Below are 9,828 nucleotides of genomic sequence, written 5' to 3'. Positions count from 1 at the left end.
AATTCTAAATTTATTCGTTATGATGTTTACATCAAATTAAAAATCTTATGTAATCTTTAATTTAAAATATATAGTAGTTAATTTTTTTATGAATAAATTTAATATTTTTCAAAAGACTTAAATAGAATAAAGAGAAGAGAAAAGATGAGATCATAGAGAATTTTGACGCCAAAAAAATTATTTTATATACTAATATATATAGATTCTCAAAGCTTCATTTTTGACGGGACTCATTTTTCCCTTTTGGGTTGGGGCCCAAAACGTGAGGCCAATCCTGCACCCAAGCACTCTTTGCTTCCCCCCTCTTAATCAGGTGGCAAATTTGAAGAAAACAACCAACAAACGCTCTTTGCTTTGCCCCCTTAACAGGTGGGTAAATTTTTTCTTTACTTTTTAATGAGATAAAATCTTGGTGTTAAGAAAAAAAGGTGAAAATATGAAGGCTCTATAAAAGCATGAATAGCTGGATTTCGAAATTGAGAAAAACAAATGCATCGAAAGTTAGGTTTGGTGGTGGTGTGGCTGTGTGTCTCTCTCTTGAGTCTACAAACACAAGCCTCAGACCCAGACCCGCTCCAAGATTTCTGCATTCCATCATCAAACAGCACCCTGCAAAAATCCCAAGCTGGCGACGCCGGACGACTTCGTGTTCTCCGGCATCAGATCCGCCGGAAATTTCTCCGACACGGGGATGTCGTCGTCGGCGGTGAAGTTCCCGGGGCTGAACACGCTGGGCATGTCGGCGGTGCGCGCGGATCTGAAGGCCGGCGGGATAAACCCCGCCGCATTTCCACCCGAGGGCGACGGAGATGGTGTACGTGGTGCAGGGGAAGGTGTACGCGGGGTTCGTGGACTCGACGACACCGCGTGTTCGCGAAGGTGATCGAGCGGGGCGACGTGATGGTGTTCCCGAGAGGCCTGGTGCATTTCCAGATGAACGTCGGAGATTCTCCGGCCACCGTGTTCGGATGCTTCAACAGCCAGAATCCGGGGATGCAGAGATCCCCAACATTCTGTTTGGTTCCGGAATCAACGATGAGCTTCTGGAGAAGGCTTTTGGGTGAGCATTAAGCAGATTGCGAAGATGAGGAGGAGATTCCTGCCTAAAACTCATCACTAGTATTCATCTTCATCTATTGTTTCTTCAAGTCATCGTCCTCTCATTCACACACTACACGCACTGAATGTATATTTTTGAAGTTGGGATATTTGAGCTTGGCACCTGCAACCATGACTGAGTGAGGAGGGCTTGCTTGCGTTATTTACGTTTTTATTTATTTATTATTATCATTTCGTAATTCTAAATATGAGTTAATATACTATTTTAGCCCATTTAATATAGCCAAAACAGAAATTTATTCATAAAAATAAAATTTATTGAAAATAATACTCCCTCCGTCCAAGAATTAAAGCCCTACTTGCATTTAAATTTTTGTCCACCAATTAAAGCCCTATTGTGCTTTATGTACCTTTTACTCTTCTTCTTTTCCTATATTTACTATCCCTTTGCCACTAAGTGTCCCTACCTTACAACAACTTTATCATTTTTATATTCTATATTATTACTCCACTTTATCACTAGTGGACCCACCACACACCTTTAACACTTTAGTCAACTACTTTATCACTTTAGTCAACCTACCCTTATATTCATCCACAAACCTTTTTTCAGCTTTCTTAGTCTCCGTGCCCACCCTCAAGGGGGCTTTAATTCGTGGACGGAGGGAGTAAGATTTTTTAACATAAATATACTAATTATTCTTAATATTTTTTAAAATAATTCAGAAAACAAATAAACTAACCTGCCTTCCAATGGCCTCAAAATTGTTTACACATTTTTTGTGACTATTATACAATTTTCCTGTGTAAATTGAAAAATGTGTGTAATAATATATTTACATTGTTATATATTACAAGATATTTTGGTCAAAAATAATCTTCATAATTTTATTGTATAATTGAAATTTCTTTTATTACATGGTATTGGCTAGAATATATGGTGCTAACTCTTCTAAAAATTCTTGTCCCAAGGGGGACATCAAACGGTGCGACCTTCTGTGTGTGAACAGTGAGGTCTCGGGTTCAAATCCCACTGCTCCCTCTCCCCATCTCCTTCAAATATAAAAAAAAAAAAAATCTTTTCTAAATATTCCCTTATCGGTTCTACTATTTTGGTTTTCCTTGGAATACTCATTTTCAATTTATTCTAATATTCTTTTTATTATCCCACAACTTCATTTACAATTATATATAATCATTTTCAATTTCTATATTTTTTGAAGTTTACATTAAAAAAATATATTTTATTTGTCCCATGAAAAAGTCCTCTCTCCGTCAACAAAGATTGTGTGTTTTCATTTTTTAGAAATCTCATTTATACTTTAAACCTCATTCACACTCAATATACTCAATATTTACAAAACACTCACATTTTACTTTTACAATTTGGTGGACCCAATACTACCATTTAACACTAAATCCAAATCTTCCAACTTTTTTATTAAAATTCGTGCCCTCCAGTCCACCACATATTTTTTGTGGATGAAGGGAGTATCACTTTTCAATTTTCATCCGTCTCATAAAAAGTACTCCCTCGGTCCCATTAAAAGCGACCCGTGAAACTTAATTAAAGTGTTAATCTCAACCAACTATACAACCACCTATCTCACTATTTATAATTTTAATTTATTTTACTGCTTAAATTAAATTCAATGTTTACAATTTTAATTCTTTTACTCATTAAATTGAAATCAGTAACTGGGCGGTAGTTACTTGAAACAGGGGCGGCAATTAATTAAATTCAATGATATTTGGGGTGGCAGTTACAATTCAATTTTTTAAGATCAATGGCAAGAAAAAATTAAAGTGAGGAGGGCAGAATTACAAGTGAAATGAGTAAACAACAAAAAAATTAAGGCAGTAGGCAGACAACTCAAAATTTTGGCTCCTCCAACTTTTTTCATTTCATAACTTCAACATATTTTCAGTTTTCCCACCAAAAGCTACACTATAAATCTGTCCTCTATTGGCAGATTTATCAAACTACAGTAGTTCTAAAAAAAAAAAACTTTTGAACAATGGTTAGCAAAAACCTATCTAATCAAGATAGGAACAAAATAGTCCAATTTCTTTAGCCAACTTGAGAATGGAAAGCCAAGATATGGAGCCATGAAAGAGGCTGCATCACTCTTCAATTCCTCCCAACGTAATGTCATTCGTCTTTGGACCGCTATGAAGAAACAAAGGAAAATTGTGAGAAAATTTATCTTACAAGTGCCAAACCAAGAGCTGCTAGAAGAAAAAGAGTTAGCGTCGACACAAAGCTAATTCAAAGCCTAGAGCTACACAAAAGATCAACAATTCGGAGAGTAGCAATGGGGATTAATGAAAGCAAAAACACAGTTTGGAGGTGGGTAAACCAGGGGCCGATCAGAGCGCATTCTAGTGCTATTAAGCCTGATCTCACAACCCCAAACAAGTTGCTACGACTACGATTTTCATTAGAGGCATTGGAGTTTGATCACATTATGATGGCTTTGAAGTTTAAGGTTATGAACAACACTATTCACATAGATGAAAAGTGGTTCTACATCACAAAGGCTGCACATAAATTTTATTTAACACCGGCTGGGGGAGATCCTCACCGGACATGCAAGAGTAAGAGTTTCATAAAAAGGTGATGTTTATGTGTGCCATTTATAGGCCAATATTTTCAGAACAGGGGAAATGCATATTTGATGGGAAGATTGGAATCTTCCCATTTATGGAACAAGTTCCTGTCCAAATGAACAACAAAAACATACCAGTGGGCACACTAGAAACCAAGCCAATTCAGTCAATCACCAAGGATGTCATGAAAGACTGCTTCATAAACAATGGCAAGGCCCTGTAGTATGTATGCATTGTGGAAGTGCTATATAGTCTTATATGCAATGAATTTTAAATTGGGAGATCATTTTTTGGTTTCAAAATAGATTGTACCACCAATAATAGCAAAGTGGCCTTCATTTGCAAGTAAACTAATCTACATTCATCAAGATAATGCGAAACCCCATATTCAGGACTCAAACCCTGATTTTAGGGCTGCGACCACTCAACAAGGATTCGAGATAAGAATAGTTCATCAACCCGGCCCCAAACAGTCCGGACACAAATGTGAACGACTTGGGATGGTTTAGAGCTATTCAGAGCATTCAAACTGAATCGACGTGTTACAACTGTGACGATCTTGTCAAGGTAGTTGAGGAATCTTACGCTCAATTATCTCCTCATACATTAAACAAAGTGTTTCTAAATTTGCAGCCATGTATGGTGGAGATAATGAAACAAAGAGATAATAATGCATACAAGATCCCACATATGAGAAAAGATGCACTAATGAGAGCAAACCAGCTGCTAAGGGACTTGGAAGTGCCTATGAAATTGGTGGAAGAGTGCATTAGCTACATGAATAAAAATGCACAAATGGATTTGGTGACAGAGCTTGTGGAGAAGTTGGATATCCTTTCCACAGCAAGGCTTACTACATGAATTACAACAGTTAGGAATATAGGGCTAGTGGTTTGATTTTGTAAAAAAATAATTGCCTAGATGGAAAAGTGACATGTTTTAGTGTGCAATCCAGGAAATCATTTAGTAAAGGAAATATTTTGTCTATTTTGAATGAATGAAAAGCCATTTATGCATTGTGAAGCCATATATGCAGCCTAACTTGTTCAAACACAAGACAAATCAACAACAATGAAGGCACGAGGCGGCTTCAAACCTTTACACCAGATACAACAACATAAATGAAGGCACCAGACAGCCTTAAACCTTCACACCAGATACAACAACATATGAAGGCACCAGGCTGCATAAAACAGCCCGATACAACAACACAAATGATGGCACCAGGCGGCATAAAACAGCCCGATACAACAACATAATGCAATAAAAAACAAGAAGACAAGTTTTAAAAATTTTCTCAGAAAATAGACATTAAAAGTTTTTCATCATAGAAATTTTGGCACAGATAGATCATCATTTCAGCACGATTTATACCAACAACCAACAATGCATGCTTCAATCCCCACTGTAAGCACATAAAAAATCAGAGAACAAACCCTAAAAGGAAACTTCTCACCTGAAATAGGTTGCTGCTCCGTTTCCGGGACTTGCCTCTAGCAACCGAAGTCCACATCGTCTAGTGAATCTGCGCCGTACTCTCAAATGAACCACGGTGACAGTGTGTTGGCCACAATAAGCCCAGAGAGATCCCCATCGGTTTCCGTCGAATCAGGCGGAGATGGATAGGTCAACGAAGGCGGCGAAGATTCTAGAGAGGCCGGAGAGTCAGTGGAGGCGGCGGGATGAAAACAGACGAGGGAGCCCTCGATCTGACTATCTTCCTCAAGATATGGCCATTCGACATACAATCTCCGCCAATCGATGGAGACTAGACGGTGGGGGTTGCTGGCGGCAATAGAACGCCGCTCATAGAGGCGACGGGCTCCGGTGAAGCCGGAGAGTCAGTGGAGGCGCGGGATGAAAACGGACGGGGAGCCTTCAATCTGAGACTCGACGGGGAAGGTGCGTGCCGCAAGACGCCGCTCAGAGAGGCGACGGGCTCCGGTGAAGCAGGAGCGTCGGAGAAAGGATTGCTCATCATTGCGGCAGCTGTGAACTCTAGATACAGAGAGGCGACGAGCCGATTGAACGGCGAATCATGGGTGAGAACCCTACATTCAGATGGGGAACGACCGATTGAACGCAATTGAACGACGAAAACCCTAGATTCAGAGGGAAGGGACGAACAATAAGAGAGAGAGAGAGAGACGAAAGAGTGGGCTGCTAGGGTTAGGTGGAAATGATGGAGAAAATAGACTTTAAGTAGGTTAAATTAGGGTTTAGTTAGTAACTTAATTAGTGGTCCTAATTAAGTTAAATTTTTCCTTATTTTAGAAAGTGACCAGAAATAATGGGATACACCAAAAAGGAAATGTGGCCAATTTTAATGGGACGGAGGGAGTATCACTTTTATTTTAGAACATGATCCAACACATTATCTACGATATATTATCATTTTTTTTTTAAATCTGTGGATCCTTTTCTCCACTCAACAATCAACATATTATCTACCATATATTTTTTAAATATCGTATCATTCCTCAAGTAATACTCTTTTACGTTACAGAATAGGTACACTACTTGAATATTTCACGTTAATTAGTTTATTTATATCAGCGTATGCATGATGGCACCTAGCTACGAAAGAGATGCATATTGTTTCATGTATAAATGAGCTTTTCGACCAAAAAGGCAAACTCCTATGTGCATCCATCTCTAATCAAATTATGGTTTATAAATTCTTATCAAAACCCTAATTAGAAATTTAATTACATTCAAATTATACTAAACTCTAATATCTCCTATATTAATTATGCAGCCGTCGGTATTAATATTGCATGTCATGCACACACACGCACTGCATACCTTTAAAAAACTAATCCATGAATTCAATAAATTAACACGAGAAATCATCATCCGTTCTTTAAACACAAATTATCGTCTTATCAAGACAAATACAACATACAATTCAGACAGCACCGGAAGCTATAAACCCCAATATTAATAAACAAAGTTGAGATACATAAAAGTGGTATCAGAAACCTTTGTTTTTAACCAATAAGTGCTTGTATGATCGCTCCTGCCATTCCATCAGCGTATGGAAACATATGTCCAGTACCTGACAACTCGTGGTACTGAATCCACGGCAGCCGACTGGCAATGTAACGCTGCAGTGTAACAGGAACGAGATTATCGTCATCCCCCTGCCATAAGTGAACCGAACCTCCACTTTCTGAGAATGGATTTTTCAGATCCATTGGATCGAAGTCCCAGCTCCCAAAACCAATCATCATATCACGATGAAGTGACTCAAACTCGCCTTGTTGTCTTGGTGTTGCCTGGATCATGTCAGGGAAGCATAAACATAAGAAGTTTTTCTTTCTACTTCTAAAAATGTAAGATGTTAAATGAGTGCAACAAGTTTAATGATGAAAAACATTAATAACCAAGCATCAACAACATTATCCGAGTGAAGATAATAAATATCTTGTCATACTAACAATGTGGGATAAGAGAAGAAGACGCATATTTCATAACTAAATAACTGTAAGGCCAAACGTAATACATGTAATCAAGCTTGTGTATCTATATGCCCTTTAAGAAGTAATTTGAAGAACATTTATTTCACTTGGCATTTGAAGAGAATGCTGAATTACTGTATTTTACTTCCATAATTAATCAGGCAATCCTAGATCTGGCAGTACGCAATAAAAACAATTCAAACATGAGGTGCTCAAGAATTTCAAGATTCTCATCTTTTGTTGAATTAAATGTGCCGCCTTTCTAACTTACATACTTCATGAAAAGGGCCTAAAATTAGAATTAAGCATTTTAATCAGATTATCCAACTACCATCACTGATAAACATAAATGCATGGCCTCGTAGGGGAGGAGAAAAAAGTATGTTTCTAGCATAATATTTTTATGTTTCCACAAAACACTTCTATTATTTTCTTCAGTATTTTATTAGCCACAGACGATTAAAAGTGTGGTGAATATACAAATGTCCCAAATAGATGAATGTTATTACTGCCTATTTTATGAAGGCCCCAAACAAAAAGAAAAATAAAATAAAAAGAAGAAAGTAGAGAACAAAATTAGAGTGTTTTACAGTATTACTTGAAAACTCTGAGAAGACGTTACATGCCATTATTGACATGCGGGAAAAAATAGGTTATCGCCAGAGTATATCTGAAAGCTAAATCATGAAAAGTTTCAAGAAAATTTTGGTGGCTCCAAAAGACATTCTGAAATCTTAGGTTCTGCTGAGACAGCTTAAATTGAGTGCATTGGAAAACAAATTCCATGTAACTTCATCTTGCACTTCACTAGTAAAAATGGAATGAGGCTTTATGTTGAGATACATTAATTTTATCATTTGATATGGATAAATTTGTGTTAGTGTAAGGAGTTGAAAATGCTTAGATATGGCAATTTATAAATGTTTTTCCCGAAGCACGTTTGATGTTGCATCAAATTCCGCATAAGCATGTTATTTATCCTAATATCTCATGTAATTTCACATACATATTATGTCAACCAGATAAGAGCACACAGTTGGCTACTCAAACTACATAAAGATAATTTGCCAACTTCACCCAAATCCTAATGCTACAGATATATAAAGTTCAAACTGAATATAACTAGTATCTCTGTCTTGAGCTCAGATTTTTTTTTGATAATTTCTTCTGTTAATATATTTTCTTTAATTCAGTCAACCATAGTGGAAAAACATGATAGGCTTCACTGTAATTATCAACCACAAAGGATACAATCAACTACAAAATTGCTTTTTCTTCAGAGGAATGCATTCAGAATTCTATCTTATTTTTTCCCCCTATCATGCCTACCGTTCACTTTCAGAGAATGGGTGGTGAGAATATAGACTTAAGTACTACAGAATTGTTACAAAAACATTATATACGAAAGGACATAATAAGCATCAATCTAGTTATGCAAAGGGAAAATAAATAAAATATAAAAGATAAAAGAAATAGCCATACTTCTACTTCTAGCACTTGTTTGCTATGTGGTATAGGATAATGTGTGATATCTTTATTGAGATATCTATTAATTTATTATATATTAACATCATTTGGTAAGATATATAAATCTAAATCTTTTGAATTACGTATCACACCTCTCAGGTATGATACAAAATAAAAAAGATATGGATAATAGAGGGCTTTTAATATTGAAGCAAACAACATACTAAGGCTATAGGTATCTATCACACTCTTATCATGCATAGCAAACGAGCCCTTACTAACCTAACAATAAGCAAGTTTTGCTATTAAAAGCTGCCTATAAAAAAAAAGTTTTGCAATTAAAAGAAAGTAAAACTAGTTACCATCAGCTCCATGGTCAACGAGATAATCTTTGGAAGTAGTTCTTTGTCTGGATTAGTGAAAATATCTGGGTGGCCAGCAATAACGCTTGAACTAGGAATAATTTCTGAGTGTTCCACCAGTAGGTAAGCCATGGCATGTAGTGAGCTACACGAAGAGCCCACTGGTCTTGTACGAACTGCTTGTTATAGGCTTGTTTAGACAGGTCTGCAGGGAAACCAGGCCACCAATAATTCACAACTGGTGTTAATAGAGCAGCTCCAGCTAATCTGTTCAGTTTAAAAACAAAATATGTTGGTACAATCAGAGAACGTATAAACGTAACAGAAACCCCTTGATATCTACAAAGTAACACCTGTGAGGTATATATTTAAGGCAGCTCCAGACAACCTGTCCGCCCATCGAAAATCCAATGGCATAGAATTTGGGTCCTAGTCCCAACTGATCAGCAAGCTCCTCAATGTCAAAAGCCAAGCTCTTAACAGTCCGGTTAGGGTGAGGACTACTCTCTCCATAACCAGGTCTATCAAACGAAACGATGTATATGCCTCTACTTTCAACTATATCCTGCAATTGAGTTCATAAGAAACAGTCCACAATGTTCTATATGATGCAAAATGCTGTTGAATGTTAACCAACGGAAATCCATCAAGCAGCATAAAAGGAAGTGCCGTTACCGGTGAGAGGTTAGCATTCAATGCAGAAACATGAAGCCTGCAATTATCAAATCCGTGGACAAACACTATTTGTGTTTTGCTACATCCTTTGGCACACCAGATTCTTTGTAAGCCAAGTATCTCCCGTCCTGGAGCTGTATTCTTGGTGCTGTAACTGGAGGCCCGTCTTCCAAGCCACTTGTCTTTGGTGGAGG

At 37.3% G+C, this 9,828-nt stretch overlaps 1 long non-coding RNA gene and 2 pseudogenes across 1 annotated transcript; 1 reads left to right on the top strand and 2 right to left on the bottom strand.

The window, feature by feature from the left end:
- The first annotated feature begins 240 nt into the window (after positions 1–240).
- Positions 241–1,305, top strand: LOC130996622 (germin-like protein subfamily 3 member 2; annotated as a pseudogene).
- A 1,633-nt stretch (positions 1,306–2,938) lies between these two features.
- On the bottom strand, positions 2,939–6,240 carry LOC130996623 (uncharacterized). Its single transcript, XR_009092697.1, has 2 exons — positions 5,126–6,240; positions 2,939–3,229 (listed from the first exon to the last, which is right to left on the bottom strand). It is a non-coding gene; the product is annotated as an uncharacterized LOC130996623 (long non-coding RNA).
- A 235-nt stretch (positions 6,241–6,475) lies between these two features.
- On the bottom strand, positions 6,476–9,828 carry LOC130998436 (uncharacterized; annotated as a pseudogene).

This window comes from Salvia miltiorrhiza, chromosome 8 (assembly GCF_028751815.1).
Source record: "Salvia miltiorrhiza cultivar Shanhuang (shh) chromosome 8, IMPLAD_Smil_shh, whole genome shotgun sequence".
Lineage (NCBI taxonomy): Eukaryota > Viridiplantae > Streptophyta > Magnoliopsida > Lamiales > Lamiaceae > Salvia > Salvia miltiorrhiza.
This window is presented reverse-complemented; position numbering and strand designations above follow the sequence as displayed.